Source organism: Solanum pennellii, chromosome 5 (genome assembly GCF_001406875.1).
Source record: "Solanum pennellii chromosome 5, SPENNV200".
Taxonomy (NCBI): domain Eukaryota; kingdom Viridiplantae; phylum Streptophyta; class Magnoliopsida; order Solanales; family Solanaceae; genus Solanum; species Solanum pennellii.
The window spans coordinates 32,376,776-32,390,090 of NC_028641.1; positions in this window are offsets into that span (position 1 = coordinate 32,376,776).

Consider the following 13,315-nt stretch of genomic DNA (forward strand, 5'->3'; position numbering starts at 1 on the left):
TATATATATATATGTATATGTATATATGTATATATATATATATGTATATATATATATATATATACATATTATGTATATATATATACATATATGTATATATATATACATATATGTGTATATATATATATATATATGTAGATAGATAGATAGAATTTTAATTTTTTGTTTTTCAGAAAATACCTTATTGTTTAAGTATTTAGCAAAGTATAAAATTTATATTATATTCTTCTGAGTTTGGTTGTATATTTATTTTTATTTTGAAAAAAATGTATTTGTTTTATGTCAAAAACCATACTTCGTTTTATCAGGAAAAATAATGGTAAAATAGCACGTTCATTACTTCTCAAGTTAATTGGATTTTTTTATATAAAAAACAAAATATTATCAACTTTTTAAGAAGAATTTAGTGCCGATTATATTAAATTCTAGTAATAAACTGAATAGGTTTGGCTTTTTTTGTACAATTTTCCTTAATTTATTAAAGAAAAAATAAAATACACATTGCATTTCAAAAATTAATACATAAATATACTTTTATTTTATTTTCAAAAAATATTATTAATTTATAAAACATAAGAATTTAAATATTCAGGGTTTTTTTGTAATAAACAATGAGTATTTTCTTTGGATTGACATGTCACATCTTCCAACATGTTGAATCAAGATTTAATTGTTGCTACCATATGTCATACTTCTAAAAGAAGTGTTTCCTTCACTTGAAACAAAAATTGATGTTCCTCAATTTTCTAAGGTAGATTGTTGCAAATTGAATACAAATAATAATATTAATGAGACAAAAATATACTATGTAAAGCAAAAAATAAGTAAAATCATAGATGTTGAAAAAGAAATTGAGAAAAACATAGAAAATAATATCAATAATCCATGCTATACAGTTGATTGTTTTTATTTTATTTATCGTGTTCTTTTATTTAACTTTTTACCTTTTTTGTGGGTTTTGATAGAGAACCATTCACAGATTTTTAAAAATAGAAAATATTAGGTTTCAAAAGGCCTTAGTTAACTAAAAAAAATGACTTTAAAGAAATTATTTAACGATAATAATATAATTATCGTTAAACTATTTTTTAGCAGCAATGATAAATATGAGTATTTATAACCAACACCATATATATGTAAATATTCTTAAAGGTTGTAGCTAGTCTGAATACAATAACATTAACTCAATTATCACTGAATATATTTTGCAGCAATAAATCTTATGCAGAAAGAAAATTCTATTTCCCCTAAATATCTATGTTGTTAAAGTGATTATATATACTGAAATCAAAAAATTGAATTGCTAAGTCATAAACATTTTTTTTCCCAAAAATCTACTTTGGAAATATAAGTAAATTTCAAATTTTCTTCTATATTTTGAAAAGATGTTTAATGGTCTATTATATTTGAGTTTATTTGTCCATGTCCTAATAAATGAACATTTTTCTGGCCATTACTTTCATAAATAATGATAAAAGTATAGTTAGATGGATCTTTAATAGTAACATTTTAAAGCTTAGTTTAGTAAATAATTAGACTTACTTGTAGTAATGCGTGAGAGTACGATTACATAGATATGAAGGAAGTTTTTTTAACACTTCGAACTTTTAATTGAGATATTCACTCAATCTAGTATGGTATCAAAACACATAAAATAACATCTATAAAAAATAAATAAATAGAATTAAAGGAAAAAAAATTGTATTCCCAGTATATACATTTGAAAATCAGTAAATGTAATAACCATGATCAATCAGTGTGGACTCAACCTCTAATATTTTATATTTCAATTAATTATTAAATTAATATAAAATACTATATTGGATTAATTATTTTAGGGTAGGTTTGAACATGCGATATATAATCATGATTTGATATTGAAATATTCTAAGGTGTTATATTAATAAATCACATATCTCCATGTATTTTTTATAAACAAATCCTTTGCGATTACAAACTAATTATAAATATACTTAATTTTATAAAGATTCACTAGTCAACAATAATATTAATTAGTTATTTTTAATATGATATATTTAAATAGTACGAATAATCTCTTCACGCCGAGCATGAGTCCCTTTTTGGGAAATTCAAAATGATGATTTCCAAACCTTATACTTATAGGTCAAGTAACGTTGCAATTTTTTAAATAATAAAATCAATATTCGAAATTTCAAATCATGCTTTTTTTTTACATCAAACTAATAAATGCATTGCATACCATTAAACATAAATATTTTCTCATTTAATCATATGGCTAATTATGTATGACATCTAAAGCCTAAACCTGGACATGACCGGCATTCGAGAACCATTGTTGGTCCCCAAACAAACCCTCGATCTAGCTTAATTACTCATCAAAAGACTTACTCAAGAAAAATGATGACTCAAAATACCAAACTTAAATCATATATAGTCTCAATAAATTTAACTCAATAAATGTTTGAAAATACTTAATCAAGCATAAGTAATTAACTCAAAGCCTCAAAGGAAATCAACAAGGGAAATAGAAAAAGATTCCTCAACTACCACTATCTGTGAAGCCTCTAAATACTGTGACAGAAGTGAGAACAAAACCCACGACGTCCTAATAAACTAAAAACTAGGTCTGGGACCCTGTGGAATCAAGGAGGCTCCCAAAGGCTTAGCTCGAATGTTATGGGATCAATGAAGTTCCGGTTGATGACCTTGTACACCTATATATGTATTATGAAATGATGCAGGCCGAATGACGTCTAACATTGAATGTACGAGCATGTAAGAGGAAAACAAAAACATATATATAAAGTTGAACTAATAGAAAATGGAAGACATACTCACCTCACTGTCAATCAATTCACTATGAAAGCAATGATAATAAGATGCAACATATAAAGCCTTTAAAACAGTAGATAATAAATAAAAATGTATAAAAACAATACTAAACTCTTTTACCCTTTATTTGTGATATTATCTAACCCACAACTATCACTATGAGCTACGTGATGATACAACGTCTGACCCACGGTCCAAATATTGTCCTATATCTTGTCGGGGTGTAGAAAACCTCAATTAAGTGGATCCACTAAGCTATGACTAAAAGCAATAAGAAATCATCTAATAGGTATAAACCTTTATCCATGTTGGTGTACATGGTTTATTAGAATTGTGAGTTGTTTGATCTCAGCCCATATCGTTGATCAATACTACTCCACATAACATATATAACTCATGCTCATAAGTTTAGAACATCACACTTTGATATAATTACTCAAATGATTCTCTTAAAAGAGATAATTTCACAAAAACTCATAAACTGATTAGAAGTCAGTGTTTCTCTCATTTTAAATATAAAAGTATTATACTTGGGAATACTTATGTAACACCTCAGTCTTAGAAAGATCTACTTTTAGAAAGAACTAAATTGAAAAAAATAATAATTTGAGATTTGTGTAGTTAGTCTTTAATTGTGAGTTTTGGGTCATCTTCAAATGGTCACAACTTTCAGTACATGATGCGTTAGGTGTCCTACAAGGTATCAAACAAAGATCTTTAAGTCCCCTTTCAAAAACCGCCGATTTGATAAATTTCGAGTTTGAATGACGGAGATATGCCCGTTTGAGTTCAGTCTTTCTGTTTAAGGAAAGTTCATCCGAATTAATGAGGGTTATTTTGGTATTATCCTTACCTCTATGAGACTAACTAATTTTAATTATATTTTAGGAGTCTAAACTAACTTAGATCAGTTTTCACTATTTCTAAAAACACTTAGGGTTTTAGGTAGAAGTTCAAGAGGAGAAAGAAGGGAGAAGTTCAAGTGTTTATTCAAGGTTCTTGCGATCTTCGAGGAATTTCGCAAGGATTTGATCCTTACGATGTTTTTAAGCTTTCATAGTGATGGGTTCTTTCAACTCACGCCAATCATGAGTTTCCTTGAGTTAATTTCATCCATGATAATCCATACATTGATGTTCTTAATGAGCTTCTTAAAGTTTCACTCTTAAATCTTTAATAATGGGATTTGATGATTTCATGAGAAGAATGTTATGAGTTTGAGAGTTGTTTTTAAGTAGATTTGTGTTTACTTATGTTGGATATTTGAATATAAAGGAGTTTTAGATAAATCATTCGATTCTAAGTGAATTAGGGTCATAAATTGAGATGATAAAATTATCAGAATGTTTTGGGAATTGTCTAGGAGGGGGCACCCCAGATGCGGCAGGAGGACTGACGCCCTGCGTCTACAGCGCACCAAAATCAGTACCAGTAAGTAAAGGGTTGGTGGGGCGTGCCAAGGATACGCCTGGAGCATCAACACACTTTATCTTCCGTTCTTCGATTCATAAATGTTCCTTTGAGTCGAGCTTTCATTCCTTTCTTAACTTCATTAATGATCGAGAGATCTCATATATAACGAATAAATAACTCTTGTATTCACATTTAAATTTCCAAAAAAGATTTAGAATCAAGTTTGGGAGAAGCTTTTGAGTTTTTTTGAAAAATATTTTTATAAATTCTTAAAAATTATTTTAAGACTTGAGTATGAGGATGAGTATAGTTTAGTTTCATTTTTCAAATGAATCTATGGGAACTAAGTATTCCCAAGAGTGAATGTTTTTACATTTAAATGAGAGGAAACTTCGGTTTCCAAATGAGTTCACGAGGAGTTTTAAGTAATATCTTTTTTAGAGAACCATTTGAATAATAATCTCAAAGTTTCAGGATGAAAAAATGTTTCTAAACATATGATCGTGAATTATATATATTGGAGTAATATTGAGCACCGATAGGAGGATTAGTTTAGACGACTCAGAGTCCTCATAAATTATTTATGTCAACGTGAATAAATGTTCATAATTTTTATATGAGTCCTATTGATTCTTTAGATACAAGAGTTTAAGGTCATCAACAAGCGTAACGTTGATACCACTTGTAGCTCAAGACTCATTTTTGTGAGCCTCCTTGCTTACGGAGGATTACCACTAACTTTTTCATTTTGTTAGGATGTCATGGGTCTTACCCAACTTCCATAAATAGTAGCAGGTGATGAGTCTTTTCCATTTCCTTTGTGATATTGTAAAGCCTATGAGTTGAACACTTATGTTCATTTGAGTACACTAAGTAAACTATTTTACTTATGATATCTTATGAGTTGAGTGGCTTTGAACTTTCTATTAATGAAAAAGTTGAGATAGAACAAGGGTTAACTTGGGGCTAACGATGGTTTCGACTGCCAGTTATGCCCAGGTTGTAGGCTTGAGGCGTGAAAAACTTGGTATCAGAGCATACAAGTCAAAAGACCTAGAGTGTAAAGGAAGTTGTGTTTGTAAAGTCTTAGCTATCTGTATGATGTGCCTGATATCTATAATTTCTTACATACTCTTTTTGTGCGATAGAGTTCAGCTATATAAAAATTTCTTCTAATTTATGCTTGCGCATATCTTTCTGGTCATGCCTCCACAAAAAGTTGTTCAAGTTTGTCATGCTAGGAGAAATGTTGACCCCCAAGATGAAGGGGTACCGAGTGCACCAGAAGTGCAACCCAAGAAGAGGTCACTAATGCTGAGTTCCAAGATGTTATTCGAATGTTGAGTCAAGGTGTGACCAACTAAGATGGGCAACAAAGAGGGACTAAAGTGCATATTTAATAAGACCCTATACTATTTGACCCTTATATAATAAAATAAGTGAGTAAAATTTATCACTTTTAGCACTAATTAATTCCAAAAATAAATAAACAAAAGAAAGAAGGAACGGAAGAAGGGTGACAGTATCTCGCTTACCGATTGCTTCAGGTAAAATTTCGATTAAAGTTTTAGTGTTTCTAAGTATGATATTGCATTCAATACTCTTTATAATGCCTATAATTTCATTAAATACTATATATATACATTATACAATTGAAAAGAGGGTTGTTGGAATAAAAAATAAATAAAAAGATTGTCAGATCCTATACATTAATACTATTATATTATTATATTGTTGAATTAGATTGAAAATTAGGATGAGGAAAACTTATGGTGTGCGTATTGTTCCGGCGACTTTGATTATGTGTGGGACGACACAATGCTAACTATACAATTGTTATTATATTTTTATTATATGATTTGTTGTCAATTTTTCTAGGGCTAAATGAAATAAATTAGTGGTTGAAATTTAAAAAAAAATAGTTAAAGATAATAAAATAAAATCAATGAGTTAGAAGCATTGGATGAGGGAATATGCATATGAATGTACGTTCGTACAGTGAATATACATTCTGGAAAATTAACAAAAGAATTGGGAGTTCTTTTGGGAGTATTTTGGTTGGCCATAATGAGCCAATAATTGGTCATAATGAGCCAATCATTGTCCATAATGAGCCAATCATTGGCTGCAAAAGAAATTGTTAAACAGAAAAATAAAGAAAAAAAAAGGATCAGTTTTTCGTTAGCATTGTTCTAATTAAATTAGTAGTGCAAATTTTATACATTGGTCATTATACTATGGATCTAGTGTTGATAGGTGGGCATGTGTAATTAAATAATATATGTACGGTGTTGTGTGAATGTCATTCGAATTATGATAGTGAAAAAGAAATAACCAAAATTTAATCCTAGGCTTGAAACTTGAAAAACTGTGATAGTGGAAATTTCAATTGACATCAAGAATTACGAACTTGATTATAAATTTGGGTGAATTTTAGCTCAAGGTTAAACACAAAAAATGTGGGTATTGTTAGTTCCGAAACCTTATTGTGAATTTATATACTTGAATGTATTGCATCAATTTGGAAGCTCAATGGAAAGAGAAGACTCAAATCCCTGAGTGATTATTCTAGTGGCTAAGGCAAGTGATCTCTAAACTCTTGTTAAGCGTATGAAATTCGTGTATTTCCTTGTGTGCTGTTGAGAATGATTTGGAGACTTGTTGCTTATTTTTTGGTGTTGTATTCCTTGTTGCAAATTGTGCTTTGTTATCAAAATGGCTATCTCCTCATTTTTATTTGAGCATGTGATTTGCACTGTATTTGAAACATTGTTGTGATAAGAGTTATGTGATAAAAGGATGTACCATTTTAAGGGTTGTATCATGCGCCGCGATGGATATTATATTTTGAGGGACGTATCGCGCACCGCGACGGTTACTATTATCGAGGATCCTGTCGTGCACCGCAGCAGATGCATGGACAGATATGTCCCCCATGGGTCCCAGGCTGAGAGACAACGGGTGTGTATCGTTAGGGAAGACAAGCATCACTATATTTAACATTGCATCTCATGACATTATACATTTTTATTATTAATGAACTTGAATACGTATTTTATTGATATTGTGAGTGTTTCTCTGTGAAACTTGTGACTGTTGAATATTGAATTGTTATTGAGAATGTGTAAACTGATAAGAGTGTGGTTATTGAGTTGTGTTTGGTAATCTGTGAACTGTTAGGCTGTAGCGTGGAGGTTTAAATAGGATGTAAGGACTACTCGTATTTTGTTCACTTAACTTGTGCTTAGAGGTTTGTTTGTTGGGTACCGCGTTGTTTGGTACTCACCCCATGATTCTATAAATTTTTGTAGGATACGAGCCCAGATCTTTGTGATACCTCTCATTCTCTTCGTTTCCGAGGCATCTTGTGGAGGATAGTGAGGCTGCTTGTCATCTCAGCGAACTTTCTTACTCCAGTTTATGATTTTGTTTTTACTTGAAAGACAATTTCATTTTTTGACACGTATGTTTACTTCAAATCTAGTATTTACATTAGAGGCTTGTGCACGTGACAACTAGGTTTTGGGGATTAAATTAAGTTGAATTGATTTCGTATTAGTAAGTGTTATCAGACTTTCGTTTTAATTCCGCATTTTATCAAAAGTATTAGGCCAACTTTTCTTGGTGGGATAAGACGAGTGCCATCACACCCATTTTTGGGTCGTGACAAGTTGTGACCAACTAAGATGGGCAACAAAGAGGGAATGAACAGGATGTGGATAATACATCCAGGATCCGTGAGTTCTTAAGGATAAGTACTCCAAATTTCACCTATTCAAGAGTCACTAAGGATTTGAAATTTTTTTGTAGAAGAGTTGTAGAAAGTGTTTGAGGTGATGCATGTTGCAAATGTTGAGCATGTGGAACTAACTGCATACCGACTGAGAGTGTTGCTAGAATCTTGAATGATAAATGGAAGAAGAAGAGTAGAGCTAAAGGTGCACCAATCATGAGTTGAGTTGTGTTCAAAAAGTCCTTCTTAGGGCATTTTTTCCCCATGAAGTTAGAGAGGCAAAGGTAAGAGAATTCATTAAACTTAGGCAGGAATCCATGAGTGTGCATGAGTACAACCTCAAGTTCACTCAACTGTCCCGTTATGCTTTTGAGATGGTTATTAAAATGAGGCGCATAATGAACTTGTTTGTGTCTGGGTTTTCTCGTCTACCAAGAAAATAGGGTAAGCTTGCTATTTTTATAGGGGACGTAGACATGGACATAAAAGTCTTATGATCCTTGTGCAAATGTTTGAGGAGGACACAATGAGAGATAAAGAAAAGTTCCGAAACAAAAAGTCTAAGACAACACGAAATTAGTCTGGGCAGAAGAAGAGTAATGCAAACTGATCATCCTTACAACAAAAGCCAAATGAAATTGCTCCATCATCTGCTAGTGCACCTAGACCTGTACCGAAACACAGAGTTGAGTTCAAGAATTAGAATTTGCAGAATTTTTGAGCTAGAATTGCTCAGTTTCAAGGTAGTGTGGCACAAGGGGCCAACTGGACTCCTACATGCACTAAATATGGCAGGAACCACCAGGGAGCGTGTCTTGATGGCTCCACGGTTGAGTTCAAGTGGTTAGGCCTGTCACTTCATGAGAGAGTTCCCTAAGAACATGTAAGGAAATTGTAATGGGGGCAATTGAACCCAATCTTCTTTAGTGGCTCCGCTAGATAGAACTACACCTAGAGGAGCTACTTTAGGAACAAGCATAGGAGCACACCATTTGTATGCTATAACCAGTCACAAGGAGAAAGATAATTAACCGTATGTTGTCACCAGTATGATCAAAGTCTTTATTTTTTATGTATATGCATTGCCTGATCCAGGTGCAAGTTTATATTTCGTGACTCCATACATTTCTATGAATTTTGATATTTTTCTGAGCAACTTCTTAAGCCCTTGAGTGTTTCCACTCCTATTTGTAAGTCTATTCTAGTTGAGAGAGTTTTGTGATTGTACCATTTCTGTCAATCACAAGGACACCATGGCTGATTTAGTCGAGCTAGACATGGTGAATTTTGATGTAATTCTACGTATGGGCTAGGTTCATGCTTGTTATGCCTCAGTTTATTGTATAAATCATGTAGTTATGTTTCAGTTTCTTAGTGAGCCAGTTATTGAGTGGAGGAATAGTTTAGTAGTGCCTAAGGGTCATTTTATTTCGTACCTTAAGGTAAAAAAGTTTGTTCCCAAGGGGGCATCTATCACTTAGTATGAGGTAATGACTGTAGTGTTAAGACACCACCTATTTAGTCAGTTCCAGTTGTAAGTTAGTTTCTATAGGTCTTTCCAAATCTTACCGGAGTCCCACCTAAGAGAGAACTATTCTTCGATATAGATACTTTTTCTGACACTCGACCTATCTCTAATCCATTATATATAATGGCTCCATCAGAGTTGAAAGAGTTAAAAGAGCAGTTGAGATATATCCTTGATAAAGGTTTTATTTAACCTAGTGTCTTGCCTTGGGGCGCTCCAGTTTTATTTGTAAGGAAGAAAGAGGGTTCTCTTAGAATGTGTATTTATTATCATAAATTGAACAAGATTACAATAAATATTATGTATCCCCCTTCAGAGAATTGATGATATATTCAATCAACATCAGGGTGGTACTTGTTTTTCTAATAGACACTTCAGATCTGACTATCATCAGTGAGAGCAAGAGAAAGTGACATCCTGAAGGCATAATTCAAGACCCGCTATGGCCATTCTGACTTTCTATTTATTTCTTTTGGTTTGACTAATGCTCCTGCTGCGTTCATGGACCTGATGATCATAGTTTCTATTAGTCTTATATTAATATATTTGTTATCATATTCATTGATGAATTCTAATTTAGTCGAGGAATGAGAAGGATCATGCTAGTTATATCGTAATAGTTCTTCAAACACTAAAGGATAAGAAATTTTATGCCAAAATTTCTAGGTCTGAGTTTTGGCTTGAGTCAGTGGCGTTCTTAGGCCATACTGTTTGAGGTGAAGGGATTTGAGTTGACACTAAGAAGATTGAAGCAATGAAAAATTTTCCTAGTCCCACATCTCCACCTATATTAGGAGTTCCATGGGATTTGTTGGTTTTTATATGAAGTTTCTTGAGGTCTTCTCATAAATTCCATCCCCGTTGACAAAGTTGAATCAGAAGACATTAAAGTTTTAATGGTCTAAAACTTGTGAGAAACAATTTTAAGAATTGAAAACACGATTAACTACTATGCAAGTGTTGACCTTACCGGAGGATACACACGACTTTTTTATGTATGCTGATGCGTCCAGAGTTTTTCTGGGTTGTGTATTGATGCATAATGGCAATGTTATAGCTTATGCCTCCTATAAAAAATAAGATTCAAAAGAAAAATTACCCAACACATGATCTAGAGTTGGCTGATGTGGTGTTTGCTTCGAAAGTATGTTCCCACTATCTCAACGGTGTCCATGTTGATGTCTTAACGATCAAAAGAGTCTTTAGTATGTACTTAGTTAGAAGATTTTTATCTCAGATTGAGGAGGTAGTTGGAGTTACTTAAGAATTATTACATGAGTATTTTCTAACACCCAGGTAAGGCTAATGTTGTTGATGATGCTTTGAGCAGATTGTGTATGTGTAACACTGCCCATGTTAAGGAAGGCAAGAAAGATTTAGCAAAAGAAGTGCACAAACTTCCACGATTAGGAGTTCAGTTGATGGATTCCACATAAGGAGGAGTACTGGTGATGATCAACAAGGCTGGATCATCACTAGTGTCTTAAGTGAAAGAGAAACAATACCAAGACCTTGTTTTCCTTGAATTTAAGGAAATGCTCATAAGCAAAAAGGGATGGATTTTAAACAGTGGTGAAATGGTGTATTGATTATCAAGGTAGATTGTGTGTATCGAAGATGATGAACTCTAATAGAGGATCATGGAGGAAGCACATAGCTCCTGATATTTTATATATTTGGTTTCCACGAAGATGTATCGTGACTTGAAAGAAGTCAATTGGTGGAGTAGTATGAAGAGGTGTATTGCAGAGTTTGTTGTTAAAAGCCCAAATTGTCAACAAGTCAAGGTAGAGCACTGGAGGCCCATTGGTATGTCTTAGAACATATATCTCCTAGAATGGAAGTGGGAGATGATCAATGTGGATTTCATTAAGCGTTGCTGCGTTCTTGTAGACAACATGATTTTCGATTCGGGTGATTATAGATGGAATGACTAAATCAGCCCATTTTTTATCGATAAAGACTACATATTAAACAGAAGATTATACCATATTATCTATCCAAGAGGTATTCAGACTTCATGGAGTTCTGGTGTCCATCACTTTAGATAGAGGGGCACAATTCACCGCACAATATGGAAATATTTTAGAAAGGTTTGGGTTTGAAGGTAAATTTGATTTTTGCTTTTCATCCCCAGACTGATGGTCAAGCAGCGCACAATTCATACTTTAGAGGATATATTGAGTGCATGTATGATTTATTTCAAGGGTTATTGGGATAATCACTTACCTCCGATTGAGTTTGCTTACAACAACAATTATCAATCTAGCATCCAAATGGCTCCTTATGAGACCCTTTCTAGAAGAAGATTTAGATCTTTTATTGGATGGTTTGAAGTTAACAAAACATGGTTAATAGGACCAAACTTGGTTCATCAAGATATGGAAAAAGTTGAAATCATTCAAGATAGGTTGAAAACAACGCAAAGTCATGAGAAATCCTATATCGATGTAAGGAAAAACGACTTGGAGTTTGAAGTGGAAGATATTCACTTCGTTCAATATGATATCAGAGCAAGTAAAAAGCTATCTATAAAAAACTAAATAAATAATGTCTAATTTTTTTTTAAAAAAAAACCTGTAATTCCAATATATATTTTCATCAAATCACTAATTACCACGCATGATCAATTAGTGTAGACTCAACCTCTAATTTTTTACTTTTAAATGAAGTTTTTAAAATTGATCTGAATACCATATTGAAATATATATTTTCTTAGGGTTTGGACATGAGATGTGAAATCATGATTTGATATCAAAATATTATATGGTGTCGCATCGTTAAATCACATTTCTCCATATATATTTTTATAAGTAAATTTTTTGTGATTAGAAACTTTTAAAAAATACATAATTTTATAATGAATCATTTGTCACTACTAGTAGTAGTTAGTTATCCTTTAATTTAATTCTTTCACATGGTAGAATAATCTCTTCACGCCGAGCATGAGTCCCTTTTTAAAAAATTCAAAATGATGGTTTATGAATATAAAATGTTATAGGTCACTTGTTGTATTAAATAAAATGGAAATTAGGGTTTGAAATTTAAAGTCATACTTTCTTTGAAGAAGTTAGTCTTAAATCTCATTGCCAAATATTAATTTGAAATCAATATATCATAGCGTATGTCCAAATAAAGCTTAGAATAAAAATATTGTGTGAGAAAAATAATTTCACCTCTGTTTTTGACTACTCAATTAGAAGATATATAGTATAAATAGGGGATTATGTCTTCTAAGAAGTAAATTTTGGACATGCGATTTCATATTGCAATTTGAAATCATGAGATGAATCAACGTTTAGACATGCAGTTTCACGCTGATCTCATAATATGAAATCTCAAATTTTCCAAAAATGACGATTGAGAAATCTTCAAATTCAAAAATTGCCCAAGAAGTTAAATTTTTATGAGAACAACCCAAATTTATATCTATTAACCATATATTTCATATGTATATAAAATATATAATCCATATCATTACTTTTAAAAGCATTTATATCTTATACAACAATTATTTTTATCAACATAAAATTTATTATTGTAACGACCTGTTTAGTCGTTTTGAGCAGCAGATTTATTTCTGGAAAAACTGAGTCGACGGAACCCACGACGGACCGTCATGGTCACGACGGGCCGTCGAGGGGGTCTCGTTCCAAAAGACTTGGACTTCTGAAATTTGGGTACTGAAATCGACTCTCTGAACTTGGCGACGGACCTGCAGGACGAACCGTCGTGGGCACGACGGACCGTCGCAGGTGTCTCGTTCCAGAACACTTAGACTTCTGAAATTTGGGTACTGAAATCGACTCTCTGAACTTGGCGACGGA